General features: G+C 37.6%; 1 protein-coding gene across 9 annotated transcripts in view; it reads left to right on the top strand.

Annotated features, from left to right (window-relative positions):
* FARS2 (phenylalanyl-tRNA synthetase 2, mitochondrial) overlaps positions 1-16655 on the top strand; it is a 245703-nt gene that overhangs the window by 12248 nt on the left and 216800 nt on the right. The window contains exon 3 of one of the 9 annotated variants that reach the window (XM_057399306.1): positions 3222-3279. The exons of the other annotated variants lie outside the window; for them this stretch is intronic. The gene's annotated coding sequence lies outside the window, so the exon portion shown is untranslated. The remainder of the gene's footprint in view (positions 1-3221; positions 3280-16655) is intronic. 9 annotated transcript variants of the gene reach the window in all.

Genomic DNA, 16655 nt, shown 5'->3' with positions numbered 1-16655 from the left:
ACAAATGAGAGTCTTTAGGCTGCTCTGAATGGACGTCGCTGAAACCCTGACTACAAAGAGACACAACTAAGCATCTGTGCAGCACTGAGAGCCCAGTCTTGAGGTGCTGAAATTAAATTCTCATTTTTGATACAAGCATTTAGTGAAAAATAGAATGTGAAAAAGCATTGTTATCAAGAATTGAATAAGGATATTCAGATAGGTTTCAGAAATGTAATGTCCAGTTTACTGAAGTTGTTCAAAAATGACAATGCCTTTGAAATCTAATTAAAAATAGTTATTTGATCTTAACATTCATTCTTCACTTCTTTGACTTTAGATGACTTTAGATTATCTTTCTGTTAATGTTAGGAAGCGTTATAAATTTAGTGCTCTATTTCCAGTACGTTGGACTGACATTTTCCATGCTCAGATTTGGCGATATATTGCTGCAGTGGTGAACAATGCGGCACATACATGTACAGTGAGGATAAACATGTTTGTGAAAGAAATAGTTGAAATCTCTTGAAGCTGTTTATTTAACAATAATAGTAGTATGTTTTCCTTCAAAACCTGGAATAGCCTCTAACATATCTTTATGGAAAAGATTGCCTAATTGTATGTAATGTAGTCAACTGTCAATAATTAATTTAAAATTCAAATGTGAGGGGAGATACGCAGTCTGTAGACTCATACGGAGTTCTCTTCACATTCACACTGTTGGAGTCCTTTTGATAAAGAAGAAAGAGGATGGAGTAGCAGCTAGCTGTCTGGAACTGATCCACAGCTCATTGAATTAAATGGGATTTTTTTCATTAACTTTGATCATCCTTGAATTGAACCTGTGTGTGTATGATTTAATTAGTAGCAAGCTTGGGAAATGCTGGTATGTTGGCTTTTCTAGTGTCTTACCTCCTGAGATGATAATTACATAAACCAATATATTTGTGTATCTATTATATGGCAAGTTCAGAAGTAGCCACAGTTGGCTTTACTAGTGCTGGACCTTCATTTGAAAGGTAGACGTTTTACTGCTAAACCTCTTCTTCTTTCTTTCTAATTATAACATCATATATGATCATCTTATATTACACGTGAAACAGATCTTTTTCTATGCCACCGCAAATACTTTTATGCTGAAAAATAGAGCAGACTAACTATAGAATCATAGAATAGTTAGAGTTGGAATGTCTGCATTTTAACCATATAAAAAAAAGTCCCTTACACATTTAGCATTAAAATGCAAACTTAGATAGGTTGTCTTTACCTGGGAGTGAAAAGGAGGTTCTCCAATGTCAAATGTTTAGTTGTCCAATGAAGTATATTTTCATCATGGGTCATGTTGGAGGTATATCTGGTAATACCACTACTTTGGTTTTGGTGCATTTGTTTGTTTTTTGATTTTGTAAAGCAGTGTAGCTTTATATTGGGAAATGCCTTTACATTTTATGTGAGTTTGAGGGGCAACCAGAGGAAACCTCTCTGCATAAAGACAAATTTGCAGCAGGTCTGTAGGCAAAGCCATCGCACAGTTATGATTCAGAATGGATAAATGCTCCTGTGAGCATTTGAAGCATTCCCTCAACCAAATTTCTATCACATAAATCCATTCTATGTTGTACCTTATTAGGTGAGCTGCCCAAATGCCTCTTCTGTGACAATTCATGAAATTAAGATACTATTTGGGGTGAGGGAAGAAGGGTGGTAGGAGCTGGCTGTGGGTATTGGCAATAGGTGCAGAGATTCCATGTAGATGTGCCCTGTATTTGCTTTGCAAATATTGTCAGATCCTACTGAGAGTTGGAATTATTTAGAGTCTATGAGTTTGTGAAAGCTACCAGGCTTCTTATGTGTTAGTAGCATATATAGGAATAATAGGTATAATTACCAAGATAGGAAGTGGGGTGCTAGCTAATAAGGCTGTCTCAATTTAGCAGTTGTGTAACTAGCCATAAATCTATTACTTGTGTTTGCCTATACTTTTGATAGTTTGCATCCAATTTTTAGCACAATAAATAGGGATTCATGTAGCAGCCTTCCAATACCTGAAGGGGGCCTACAAGGGGACTATAGCAATAGGACGAGACGTAACAGGTTCCAACTTGTCCTGGGTTCAGCAGTAGCAGTTATTTTTCTCCTTCTTAGTAGCTGCTGCAGTGCTGTGTTTTTGACTTTCAGCCTGAGAACAGCGCTGATAACACTGATGTTTTTGGTTGTTGCTAAGTCATGTTTACTCTGACCAAGGATTTTCTGAGCCTCATGCTCTGCCAGGGAGGAGGGGAAGCCAGGAGGAAGCAGAGACAGGACACCTGACCCAAACTGACCAAAGTGGTATTCCATACCACAGCACGTCATGCCCACTATATGAACTGGGGGCAGTTACTCAGAAGGGTTAGATCACTGCTCCATCAGGCTGGGTATCAGTTAGTGGGTGGTGAGCGGTTGTATTCTCTTCCCTTGTTATTTCCCTTATCATTATTGGTGGCAGCAGCAGTGGTTTATGTTATACCTTAGTTAATGGACTGTTCTTATCTCAACCCATGGGAGTTGCATTCTTTCGATTCTCCACCCCATCCGTCCAGTAGTGGGGGGGTGGAAGAGGGGGGAGTGAGAGAGCGACTGTGTGGTTCTGAGTTGCTGTCTGGGCTTAAACCACGACACAACTTAAACAGAGGAAGTTCAGGTTAGATATAAGGAAGAAGTTCTTTACTGTGAGGGTGGTGAGGCTCTGGAACAGATTGCCCAAAGAAGTGGTAAATGCGCCATCCCTGGTGGTGTTTAAGGCTAGACAGTGCCTTGGGTGGCATGATCTAGGCCGGGGTGTCCCTGCCTATGGCATGGAACTAGATGATCCTAAGGTCCTTTCCGTCCCTAACTATTCTATGATTCTGTTCTTTAAGATATCAGTTGCATACCAGTCAATGAAAACTAACCTAAAAAAGAAATGAAGGGCTGTGTCAAAAACCAAGAAGAAGCTGAGGCTTTAGGTGGTATTTACTTTACAAGAAAAAAGTTCTATAGCACAGAACATATGCTACTTCTGAGGCAGAGATTACCTTCTTAAATAAGCATGACATATGCTTAGATCATGCTAATGTGTGATTGTGTATCATCTACAGTGATTCTGGGTGACATGTATTACAAGAATACCACTGTATGCTTTAGGGAGTGATCCAGACCTCAGAAAAGGAATGGAGTAGGTGAGCTAAGCAGTTTGTGGGTTTGGTTTTTTTTGTCTCTAGCTGCTGATTGATGAACTTATATTGCTACTTCTGCACTTGCATTTGAGAAGAGACATAGGTAAGCAAATGATTTTTTCCCTTGGCTTTTATTTCTCAAAAATGTAATACCTGCTTTTAGAAGGAGAACTGTATTTTTAAGGTGCAAATCTGAGAAACAGGATAAATGTGTAAGTGGTCTACTTACTTGGTGTCAATTGGGAATAAAAGCAGAAAAATATTGTTTAATATATTTAATGTCTTGTGAAGCAAGATACAATATCTTGCTTGTTATATATCTTGAAACAACATAGGTAAATGATCAGGGTATTATTGTAACGGTCAGGAAAACACCTGCTGTTCGATGAATTTCACAAGACTTTTCAAGGATATAATTAGAGAATAGTTATCTCACCTCTACTGATTAGCAATTGGGATTTGGCTTCTTGTGTTTGAATATGTCTGTTCATCAGTTTTGGCTCTGATGTAACCCATTGCTTCTGTGTAGTCTGTTTCAAAAAATTTTCATTGCTGCCATACCTCCCAACACTTTTGAAAAAGCAGACCTTCAGAAAGCAGTGACTGTCTTCTGCTCAGGAACCCCACAAAGAAACATGCGTTTGTATTGCACAGCTCCTCCGTGCACATATGGTTTGACTCTGCAGTCTCTCTAGTAATCCCTGTCCATTCTACGGTGAAGTGCAGTGGCAGCTTGTTTCAGATTCTGAATGTTAAGTGTTCACACTTAAATGAGTTGCAGCTTGGGGAAAGCCCAGAGTATCCTGAATGAATGTTATGAAAGAAATTAAATGGATGTACATACATGTTATCTGTCCCTGGAGTGACAGTTTGCTAGTGTATTCTTTAGCAACAACCTTTATCAGTAAGAATAATCTAAAGTTGTATCAGTTCTGAGAACCAGAGTGCTACTTTCACTTAAGCTGTTTCTGTGCACTAGCTTTGCCATCACTTCTTGAAAATGTTGTTGTGTAGAATTTAATATTTATTCTTTAGAATTCCATTTTTTAATCATAGATTCCTAAAGAAATGATGGTTGTGAGATGGTATTTGTACATCAGCTGTAAGTCCTCTTTTTTCCACTTCAGTCAAATTTCACAGGAGATGTCCATATCACTGGAGACAGTAAGTTACAGGTGGTGTGTGAGAATAAAGGGCTTAATAAAGAAGGGAGACTCTGTTAATGCTTCAGCTAAAGCAGAATGAATTTGTCCCTTACCACTGAATCTGCAAACAAACTTTGCCTCCAGACACAGAGGAAATAATGTTTTGCTGGTTCTGCTGCTTGCAAAAAAAGCTTACTGTAAACTCCGTACCCAGAGGATGAATAATGTTCCATTGGCTGACAAATCTAACCGAAATGGAAAAGAGATTAGTCCTATTTGCAGTATTTTAAAAGAACTAAGACTGGATGCTTTATGAAAAAAAAAGTGCATTTGCTGTCTTTCAGACTATTTTAAAAGAATAGTGTGTCTATAGGAGAGGGCTTGAGACAGAAGATGCTATTCTTCCCAGTCTTGGAGATCATTAGCAAATGTTGGAATTTCACAGAAATGATAATCAACTGGAAATGTAAGCTGTTAGATTGCTGCAAAGGGAGAAGGCTGCTTAGACAATAAACCTTACAGTAACATGTCTACTTCTTTAAAGCTGTCAGTGTGTTGCCATCCTCTGGAAAAGTGTACAATAGCTTGTCGTAAATATATCAACTTTCCTGCTCAAATGAACATCTCCACTGGTGATGTATGAGATCTTAAATGAATTATTTTTATATAAAAGCAGTTCTCATTTCGTGGTTTTAACCCCTCCTTGCCACAACTAAATTCTGAAGTAGAAATATTCTAGATGTTTGAAATATACATCCAAAACTAAGACAAATCATTTTACAAACAGAGATCTGAGAAATAAATTAATCTTTGACTTTTGAACTTTTATTTTTTTTTTTTTTAATTCTGGTTGTTTGCTTTGCTATAGAAATCACAGAAATCTTTGAGCCTATTTTGTTTTTTCTCATTGCTGTGGATAAGTAGCTTTGCAGGAGAATTCTGTTGCCTTCTGTTGTTAGAGTTGCAATGTCCATCAGTATACTGTGTTAGTAGCTAGATGCAGAAAGAAAAGGTAAGGGCATTTGTGCACTTCAGGTCAGGCAAGATTATTGTGCACTTCAGGTCAGGCATAGACAAGATGGATAGTAAACAGGGTTTCTAAGACTTATCAAAGGCATGTATAAATATGAGATTTCTCTTTCTGTGAATTGCTGAGATGCTTGTGCACCTTTGAATCCTTTCCAAGTGTAGGAAACATGTATAGTCTCTGCCTATTAATCATTTTTGAAAGTATGAGATCGTTCAACTGTAGGTTTGATTCTGTGTGTTAGTAAGCAAATATATCCTGTGTGTGTCTCTGTATGAAGAACTCACAGGGGAGAGCATTAAGTTCAAATTAGCTATAATTAGGTTGCCCAGAGAGACTGTGGAAGCTCTATTCCTGGGGACATTTAACCAAACTAGACAAGTCTCTGAGCAAACTGCTTTGAACAGGGTGTTGGACTAGACCACCTCCAGTGGTCTCTTTCGAAAAGAATAAAAAATTATTCTACTCTTCTGTAATTCTGTGAATTACAGAAGTAAGGTTTGTATTTGCTTCTAAAGGAGGCTGGTCCTGGGATTATTGTTATCTTTAGCAGATGTTAAATCATGTCATCCCTAAGGTCAGCTCTATGACTGTCTATCTCTTGCTGTCATTAGGCTTTGCTGTCCTTGTGGGCAGTTTTGCTCCTCAGGAGACTGTGTCCATCATGAGAAGTTAGAAAGTGGGAGACAGACCTTCACCATAACTGATGCATGAATTCTGTGGACGACTTAGAGCTGAGATTTTAAATAAAGGTATGCATGTTGTAAGCAACTGGGATGTGGAGGAGAATTCCATTTGCAAAATAATTGGGCTCTTTGTACCTGGATCATGCTGTCCTGGAGCTCAGACTTCTTTCTGGAGTGGGCTAAATTGGAATGACTGAACCCAGAGATAAGGCTCATATATCCCAAAAGTAAGGTTCCACACAAACTCTTTTCCTTTCACTGCTCATTCATTTTGCTTTGTAGTTTTGGAAGGGTGTTTAAACTCCATTTCTCTAATCTTTCACTTGTACTGAGAATGGTGCTTCTTTGTGGTACTTGTGACCAATGAGAGAAAGCCACCGTAACAGCAGTACCAAATTACCTGTTTTTAGAATTGAACTATCCATTTTTCCCATTCCAGGATAAATTCTTCAGTTACCAGACATGGTGATGGAATGCAACTCTTGCTCAATTTTCTGTATCCCTTTCCTATTGTTTCAATTAAAGTTTTTTTGAGCAGGCAATAACCCCGTGTGCTCTTGAACAATTATTGCAGTGGGCTATCTGATGCCAATGTGTTTGCTTGAGCACCACAGTACATGGGGAAAATCCTCTATGCAACATGAAGTGGTTTGGCAAAGGAGGTTGTACTTTTCCGGTTCCTATTCCACATTCTACATGTGCATACACGCAGAAATACACATCCCCCTCATTGTAACCAAGCAGCCTGCTTTTTGGAGATCATGCCTCAGGTGTTCATGGTCAAGCCAGAACCTGGATTTACATGACCTTATTCAGTTACTGGAAATATTCAGAGTAATTTGATTTAGAAAAGAATACCAGTGATTTCAAATTGAGTTGCTTTCCATTGCTTGAAATACAAGGTGTTCTATAAAAAATAAGATGACAAGCTAGTAGTATTTTTAGAGGCTGTCTTTCAAGATACTGGTCTGCCAAGCGTATATTAGGTAATATATTTACATCATGAAACGGTGTCTTATTATACATCACTCTTAAAATGTAATATCCCAAGATTTGCTGCTGTCAAACTGTCAGAGCATCACTGATGTGATGAGATCTTTATATAATATCCAGATGTGAGTACAAAATTCATAGAAACCGTAGTTATATTTCCTACTGATGGTTGCTAATAGAGGTTCCCTTCTGATGGCCTGTCCAGCACCTTTTGATGTATATGACCTGTGATTTGCATTTGGAACTGGGCTCTCTAGCTTTTACCCATTGAAAGCCAGAGCATAAACAGAGGGAAATGTAAAGCATTCCTTCTGTAGAAAACTGTTCATGGTAGTTCTTGAGGGTTCTCTGTTGATCCTGAACTAAAATCCTAGATACAAATAAACTACACCTTGGGGAATAAATGCACACAAAGCCACTGATGACTGCTATGTAATGCAGGTAATCTTTTTGTCTTCATCGTCATCATTTCTTCTTATATAAGGTAATAAATAATATGAACAATTTAAAAAGCTGATTCTTGAGTACTTAGGGATAAAGGCTCCAGTGGGCTGACTGATGTGTCTAAGATGGCTCTCTGCTATTGCTTAGTAGCAATAGCATAAAATCCCCTAAAACTCCCTTTCTTGGCTTCTCTAGGTACTATAGAAAAAAGATATTGTTAGATTCATTTCCTACCTTTACTCTCTTTTGATTGCAAGAAAAAAAAAAGCTCTATTTTCAATGAAATGTCAAGTGCTCCAAGATGAGATTAACTCAGCAGAGGAATGCAAAACCTTTACTACAGTGAGCAACTTTATCCAGGTTACTTAGTTGCTGAAAATAATTAAGGATGTCTGGGTAGCTGAAAACTTTCATCTGTTGTGCACCAGAAGGAGCATCTGGTTTGTTTTGCTTGTTTGTTTGCTTTGCTTTTAGATGTTTCCTCATTTTCCAAGCCAGCCAGGAAAAATTATTTAAACAAAACTCCCCCTAACACACTACAGTAAGGACAAATAATTGGATTTATACACAGATCAGCTTAAAAAACATGCACACCCCCCTCGCGCTCTCCCCCTGATTCAGCTGACAGAAGTTGTTTCCTGCTATAGGAGGACAGAGAACACAGATATCTGTCTTGATAGTGGGCTGGCTGGACTTTGCCAGCAGTAGGACTGTTGTCCTAGAAAGACTCTGATGTTCCTGCGGTAGATTGTCAGCTGAAATAACCTGGTGCTAGCATCAGCAAAGATTTCATGCATTTAATTTGTTATTCCAATGTGGCTAAAATAGTTCTATTGCTCTCAGAGGTATGAGAAGACTTCAACAATGCCTTTTAAAAGGCACTTCAAGGCCTTTTAAAAATTATGTGGCTGTGGTCACTAGCTGCCTCTGTTCATTCTTGTGTCATGGGCAAGATCTGTGTGCCACAGCAATGTACGTTACTCATAGCATATTGAAACATAGATGCTTAAAAATAAGATGCAGTAAACTAAAGGAGGAAATAGAAGGAATATTTTGCTACTAACATTGGATGATTAATATTATAGGAACTTTAGATTTTCTCCTGATGCATTTTTAGAATAGAAGTTAAAAATTGAGGACGTCTGTTTTGCATTCAAGTTGTCAGTGATGTAGCCTTTGCTTCAACAGCTTCATAAAAATATTTATTTTAAAAAGTCCCAGCTGGTTTTGTTGGACTAATAAAGGGATGTCATATGAATAATGCTGTAGTTAAAATCCTGTAACCCGGCCTCCGGAGTTTATTTGCTTTGGTGTAAAGCTTTGTTCATTTGAATTTAAACAGTCTTTTGTTTGGCATTGTACCTGAGAGTTCTCACTCTTAACTTACATTACTTCAAAAAGTGCGAGCAAGTTCATGAATGAACCAAATCACGCTAGTTGGTTTTTATTACTTGACTGTTGATTCATGCTAATGCAGGGAATACAAACCACTGGGAATAATGTGCATGGCTACAGTCAAGAGCCAGGTTTTGCAGATGCTACTTGGTAAAGGTGCTTGAAACTTTAGGAACCAAGTGTCTTGCTTAAGTCCCAGGAACAGTTGGTAACACTTCTTGTAGCTTTTGTTGAGATACAGTATTTTGAAGACAATCAACTTTAAAGGAATTTATGCAATCAAAATAACTTTAACTTTTGAAAAAAATGAATTTCCTGAGTATTGTGTTGAACAGAGAAATAAGCTTTCAGCAGCGCATAGCTTTTCTGTGTTGCCGGTAGTGTAGAATCTATTTGCTTCATTTTGGTATGGATGGTTCTTAAAACCGCTGTTTGGAAGGTTCTAAATATCTGTTACAGGAATTAAGAAGAAACTTTGGCCTGTGTGGATACAGGCTTGCCCACATTTTGTGATTTTTATCTCCTCAAAAGTGCTTTTTGTTCTGTTCTCCTTTCTCTTCATACAGGTTTATATAAGCATATTTTAATTCTTGCCATATAAAAAGTGAAATCTAGCATGAAACATTTACGTGCAAGTAGTATGATAACTTTGTATTTGCAAAGATGGTGGTGAACACATAAAGGCCTGTCCTGTTCTGGACAACTTTGTGTGAATACGGACAGATTTATGTGATTGAATTGCTTTTATTGAGGTGGTAGAGTTGATGATGTTAAACAGAACAGGGTTTTTTTTTTCAGCTGTACACGTCACTTATGAAAAATAAATATGCCTCTGATTCAAAAGGTCAACTTTGAAATATCTTAGTCTTAGCAAATTTGAATTTCTCTTCTAAACTTATTTCTTCATTCATTGCAGAAACATTTGGAGCTGATATAGGTTAGAGCTAAAGGGGCTTTCAAACTCACAAACGCAAACCAACCTGTATGCTTTAGTCTTCTCTGCCCCATAGTGGTAGTCTGAGAGACCTGAGCGTTCCAACTTCTTTTCTCCGTCCACTTTTAGTATCAGCAGGATGGTAGTTGTTGCCATTTGGGGAAGCCAGCAGAGGGTGTAAACTGAGCTTTTACCATGGTTCTTATACTTCTTTCTGAATGAAGATATACTTTCTGCTGCTGTTGCCTCCAGAGGAGTACAAACTTTGGACTGTTCCTCTCATTTAAGGTTTTGCCATCAGTCCATTCAGTTGGCCAGAGACATCTTTTGAAAGAAGACAGTGATAATTACAGAGCATTTGCTTATTTAAAAGGAAGTAGTTGGAGTTTTCTGTTATTGTGAATTCTTACAGCTACTGATTTGCCACATACTTCCAAGGGTCATCTTAAAGCATTATTGTGTTCACAAGTAGTTGTTGAGCCATGTAATACTCAAATATTTTAAACAAACAGGTTTGCTGAGGGAATTGTGGTCTTTTATATTTTTTCTAGTAAGGGATATTTATTAGGGGTAGCAGATGGGCACTACTCATTTTTGGCATTCATAGATAAGCCTGCTACCTCTCCAGGTGGCTCTACAAAAATGATAACACTGTGGCACTGCTCCCATTTTATTTTTATTTTTCTCAGACTAGTTAGTCACCTGTCTCTGCTCTCCTCATTTAGAGCCATCTGCTGGATTTTGGGGGGTTTTTTGCTTCTGTTTTTTGGTTGTTCCCTATTCTAAAGTCACCAAGGGATGTCCAATAGGGATCGATGTAAAGTCTTTGTATAGTCTTGGCTCTTGGGCTCAAGGATGTCTTTTTTTGTCACGTTCTCTGCAGCCAGCCTGCAAGTTTTATTTTCCCTCCCTCTCCTTATGAAGATTTTCATGCAACGCTGTATTATGCTTGTCCTTAGTGGACTGTTCTACCACTTTTCATTATCTATATAGCAGTTCTCTTACTTTTTCCCTGTCAAAATATTGAAAGAATGAGGAGCAATTGAGAATCCATCCTCTGTTGCATTTGTTCTTATCACAACAGAGCAGAATAGAAATTTTTCACACAAATAATTAAAACACAAGCTTTATGGATATAAAAATTTATTTTTAAGAGTTTAATTAAGAATTTGTTTCTTCTTTGAAGAGATGAGAAGGGGAATATGCTTCTAAAATAGAAAACCTTTCATTATGAGTGTGTGAGACTGTTTAGACTGTGGTTAGAGCCAACTGTGTAGGACTAACCCATACGTATCATAAGCATGTATCTCTGAAGTAGGCCTGTAGTTTATTTTCCCTGCTTGCTTGCTATTCAGCTTGAAGCCTTCTCAGATGAATATTTTCTTTATGATAAATGTGCTCCACTTTCTTAGCAAGTCTTTTGAATATATGCATTTTTCCTGCATTTAAAATTTATCACCTGGTGGGATTTGAGAATGGAATCAACAAAAGGCATGTACTTGATGCCAGACCAAACAACCTTTCTGGCGGAAGGGCCAGACCACTGATTCACAGCTCTATTTCCTACTTTCCTACTATTCTTTCCTTCATCCTTGCAAACTCATATCCTTCTTTTGCCCTTTGCTTTGAAGGGCAAAGTTGTTTTGGTGTGGGGGGAGAGTGGGAGGTCCCTTCACTCTCCCCTTGAGAGACCCTGGCGGGTAATGGGGTACATGCAGACTATGAATTCTCTGCAGTCTTTTTTTGAACATGTATTCAGTATTTGTTGGAAAGCCAATGTCTTCCACCCTCCTTCTGTTGAGTCCAGCCTTATTCCTTTGCAGATCCTGTTGAAATCAGTGGACCTTCTTGTGGAGTGAGGAGTTGTTTTGTGGTGTGTGCAACACTGGTCTGGTGGGAGCCATGGAGACGAACTTATAAGCAGTACTTGTAAACCAACGTCAGAGCAATTTCAGCTTCCCTATCCTTTAGGAGAGCCAGTACTAAGCTATTGGACCTTGTTCCCAGGTTTCCATTTTTGGTTGTAAATTTTATTCTCCAATATGTAATTAAAACTGATATAGGCAACACTAGAAGATGTATGATTTCCCATACCCTGTACTATATTTTGTTATATGTAGCTGTTGAAAGAGTTTCTCTTGCCACCAGCCATCTATTTAAGGAAATGTCAGAGCACCCCATTATCCTTATTATGGTTACTGCATTGTTTTCTCATTACCTATCCTTATGTCTACTGCTGTTTTAATAAATAGCAGTTGTAAGTGATGCAGAAAGGACAGATAAATGACAGATGATAGATTTGAGGAAGTAAAGAGTGAAGTTCTGCAGATCAGGTTTTTTGTGTTGTTGATGTGAGGTTATATAGTTTATTTTTCTGAGAGATAGTGTAATATCTATTCTGGGATTTATACTTATACTAGATTATTGTAATCAGTTCAGCCAGCAATGGCTTGAGACCACTGAGAACTGATGTAATTCACAGTGATAAACCTACTGGGTAATTAAGAGTGAAATTTATTGATATTTACATATATTTACATTTTTACAGAGTTCTTACTGTGCTGTTTCAACTTTTCTGCATGCCAGTCTGCCTCTGGTGAATGACATATTTTATCTATGGCTTTGAACTCTTAGTTGAAAACTCATGGTTTGTTTGTTTTTTTCTCCATAGAATTAATCTGGTGACTTTGCATTACTATAATAATGAACTTTAAACTACAGTAAACAGACTGAAGTTATGATAGTAGTTTGACATTTGTGGTGCAGAATGATGTCAACATAGTTGAATTTATTTTGACCTCTGATTTCTGCCCAGCCATCCACCCCAAAATGTCTGTACAGAAAATAAGAACCTTTTTTCTTTTTTTGGGGGGTGGGGTGGGGAGATTTCCATACAAAAGAGAGACAGCCTGGGTATCTGGGTTTTAACGTGATGATCTGGACCACAGAGCACTGATATGTATTCCAAATGTGTTAGGCAGAACTGCTTGAGGGAGAACCTAAATATGATTTTGTCACTGGAGTCCATATTGTTTCTATTTCAGTAGTTTAAGTCCTTATCTCAAGTTCAGCGTGTACTGCTGATACGGAAAGATTTGGAGTCGCTTTCTGTGGCTTTCCACTAACCTCTGAAATAAGGTGGCACTCAAGTCACAGAATGGATTGGTAAAATACAGTCAGATTTTAATGCGAAAAGCCCTCTAAATGAATGTGACAGCTGAGGACCATGTGTGTTTCTCCTATTTAATTTCTCACAATTCATTTTCTATTCCAACTTGAACCTGTAAAAAAATCTGTGTAGTGGATATAAAATAGGCTGTCTTTTGGAAGTAGACTGTAACTTTAGACACCAAAGCAATGACTGGTAACAGGTGGGTCCCTTCCATTTTAAATCACAGTACTAATGGCCCAATATCTAGTGCAAGGCATATATAATGAATTGTTTTCTTGAATCAAGGGTGACATGTGTAGCTAATAGCATTGAGGCATTCCTACATTCGTTTATTTAATAGCATAGAAATAAGAGTTTTAAGAGTCTAATAAAACATTATGGTAAAAGTGTACATCTTCACCAAAATGCTTTGTGAGTGAGCATTTTTAACAGTTTTTGTGGTGAAACTTGCTCATTTGCCTCACTTGAGGCAAATGAGCCCTTCAAATTGAGGCAGATTTGAGAGTGTCTGTCAGTTCTAGATATCCTTTGCTGTTGATGACATCTTTATTTGTGTTTAAAGTGTTCTCTTTTACTGCTGATCTTCTATTTGGTGCCTTTTTAAGAAACTGGGCTCAATCCTACTGTCAGTTAAACCAATACAACTACATGAAGCATCTGACCCATAGGTCAGTGTTCTGTCTTTTCTCTCATAAAAGACTAAAATACTGATATTATCATCTACAGAAGAATTGCAGCATGGTGGAGAGGGGATGGCATGCTAATGTGGGAGATCTTTGAATAAACTTTGTCTTTCTCTTAGTTTTTTTTGTTGTTGTTTTTGGGTGACTACTAAATATTTTGGAACTTCACCCTTCTCAGGAATTCACCTTTAAGGAAAGCCTTCCTTTGAGGAGGTAAGTAGAGGGAAATGCACGTGAACCTTCAGTTCTGTAGGTCCTTAAAATAAATGTTTTTCTCCTCCTTGTTCTGCTTTAATATAAAGTAACAGAGTTCAAACATTACTGATGTAAAAGTGGGAAGGAGCATTGTATTATCTAGATTGACAGTGAGTGGGATTATCAGAAGGATTTCATCTATTCTTTCCAATAACTTCTGCTAGCTGCTAGGGCAGGGCATGTCTTTCAGATGGATGTTCAGTCTCAGTGTAAGTACTTCAGTTAATGGAAATTATATCACATATGTTCATAGGTAATTTTAAAGAGAAAGAAATTGAGTAGTAGCATTCCTCAGTCAACTAGAGAAAAGCATAAACAAGCAAGAGCTTATAATTAAATACACATATATAATCTGTGCATGTGCACGTGTATGCACACATATGTGGATGTCATTGGCAGGAATGATTATCCACTACAGCAAAATTGTTACCAGCTCCTGGGTAGGGTCTATCTCAAGTCAGGGCCTATTTATAGACTGGGGAACAATTCTGTTTCAACCCTGTTCCCTTCCCCAACTTTACCCAAACTAGTGTTTTTCCTTTTTCATGTGTTCCTTTACACAGTGTGTGTGGCTTGGGCTTTTCTCAGCATTTCTTCTTTCCTCACAGATGTTGAAAGGAATGACGGTGTTCTTGTATATTCAAACCAAACTTTATGTATTTCATTTGCAAGACATGTAAGCAGAATTTAATTGTGCTTCCTATTGTCAGAGCTTGCTCTTTAATTCATGTGTGGTAAAGCTAATTATTTTTCTATGCAATTGAAACAAAATTTTTATGTTGGTGGTTGCAATTGCCAGCCACATTCATTGTCCTAGGCCTGGAAAATTACACATTCAAATTCCTAAGCTTCTGTCATAAGGAAAGTATGCTTATAAAAAGACAGCTCAGTTTCTGCTCTCATCCCCCCTTTCCAGGAGCTGGAGACATGAAGTAGAATGCCAAGTGATATGAGATGCTTTATAAAAATGTGGTAATGGAAGGACAGGCATGGATGGAGATCTCTACTTTGTTTTATTTATTTTTTTTTAATTGGGAGGAGGGCCTTTAGAGCTCAATGGTTTTCTTTTCTATGCATCACTAAAATAGTCTCAAAACCCAGAAGACAAACTTACTTTTACTTGCCTGTCTTCTAACAGCTTGGGGATTTTTAAGGGTGACAAGAAAAATAAAATCCAATGAAGAAAATGTGATTTTTTTTCCTCCAAGTATCACAAAGAAGTACCCCTCCCTGCCCAAATGTAAAGAAACAAATCAACAACCAAAAAATCAACGAATTATTTTTTTAGTTTCTCTTTATCTCTACAATTATTACATTTTATGCCAGTGTGTTACTACTGTTCCTTCTAAAACTTTACAGACTCTTTGAAGTAATCAGTATGAGTTTAGGGGTCATGTGCATAGCTACTTAAACCTGTGAATTATGATGGAAGACACTTCTGTTAAGATTTATGGTGTGTAGATAAAGGCTTGTAAGATTTTCAATTAACCTAAAGGATTAAAGCGTTACAGGTATCGTTCCTGCCTTGTATGAGGTGAAGAAATGGTAGCCTGCTCATTAGATACGGGAAGTATTTAAGCAGGAAGATCATTCTGTCTTCTTAATACTTTGGGAATGAAATTACGAATTATTCGTGGATTTTGGTAGACTCTAAATAAATGGAAGACCAATAATTAACCAGTATCTCCACAAAGGCTACTGCAGTAAATAGAGGTAACTATCATGGCACTGGAAAACCGATGTATCAAAATGAAACTCATTTTGGTTGATTGTGTATGTGGCACACATTACAGGTTATTCTGAGGTCAAAGAAACAGATTAAATCGTCGATTATTAAGGGGCAACGGGGCAAGAACAGCCTTGTGGTTTTGTTCTGGTATTTAATTTTCTTTTTTTCTTAGTTAAATGTATTGTGTGTGTGAGAAGCTTCTCCAAGCAATGACTAAAAGCCGGTGCCTCAAGTGAAAAAAAAATCTTCTATTTAGCTATTAGAAAGAAAACTTCGGCTCTTCAGGATGCTGAGAGTTCTGCTCTGATCTTCTGAAGCAGTTAGGGAGATGTTTAGTTTAAAGTACTGTGAAGACATTGAAAAGTATAAATGCTTTGCTGGGTTGGTGTCAGATCACACAGTGGCTTACAGGTGAGAAAGTAGAGAATAGAGGATGATTAGAAGAGCAGGAAATCATTATTGTAAATAAATAATGAAAAGCTATGGACAGAGAAGGTAAGATGTTTATAAGGAGTAGAAGGAAGTTGTTATGTAGGAGTGTTTGCTGTGTATGAGTTTGTTGCATTGAGAGAGGAGAAACTAGAATATAGACCATACCTCAGATTAAAAGGTTGAAAAGTAATAGTGGTAAAAGAGAACAGTGTAGAACTTAATACTTTTTAATATTGGCAAAATGCTCTGGGGGAAGAGAATACGAAAGCCACTGTTAAATAGGGCATTGAAAATGTGTAAAGGGGAGATGGAGTGGATTAGAAAGAAGGTAAACCAGAAAATGTTTTATATGCTGCAGGACTTCTGAGAGGAATAAGTGAAGACTTTCTCTCCTTTTCAAATGGTGATGTCTCCATCCCTTCCTATTTGCAACACACTGTACTGTCTGCTAACACCCTCTAGATGGTGTTGGGGGATACCAGCATGGGGAGTTTCTCCTGACTCTGTGAGTTAGGACAGATACGTGGTGTGTTTGGTTATTTTTTTTATATACATATACATATATATATATATATACATAAAGT

The sequence above is a fragment of the Pezoporus wallicus genome, unplaced genomic scaffold, assembly GCF_028554395.1.
Source record: "Pezoporus wallicus isolate ANWC-B61680 ecotype Strahan unplaced genomic scaffold, APGP_CSIRO_Pwel_v1 contig_818, whole genome shotgun sequence".
NCBI classification, from domain to species: Eukaryota; Metazoa; Chordata; class Aves; order Psittaciformes; family Psittacidae; genus Pezoporus; species Pezoporus wallicus.
Note: the sequence above shows the minus strand (reverse complement) of the source record. Positions and strands in the feature narration are given on the sequence as shown.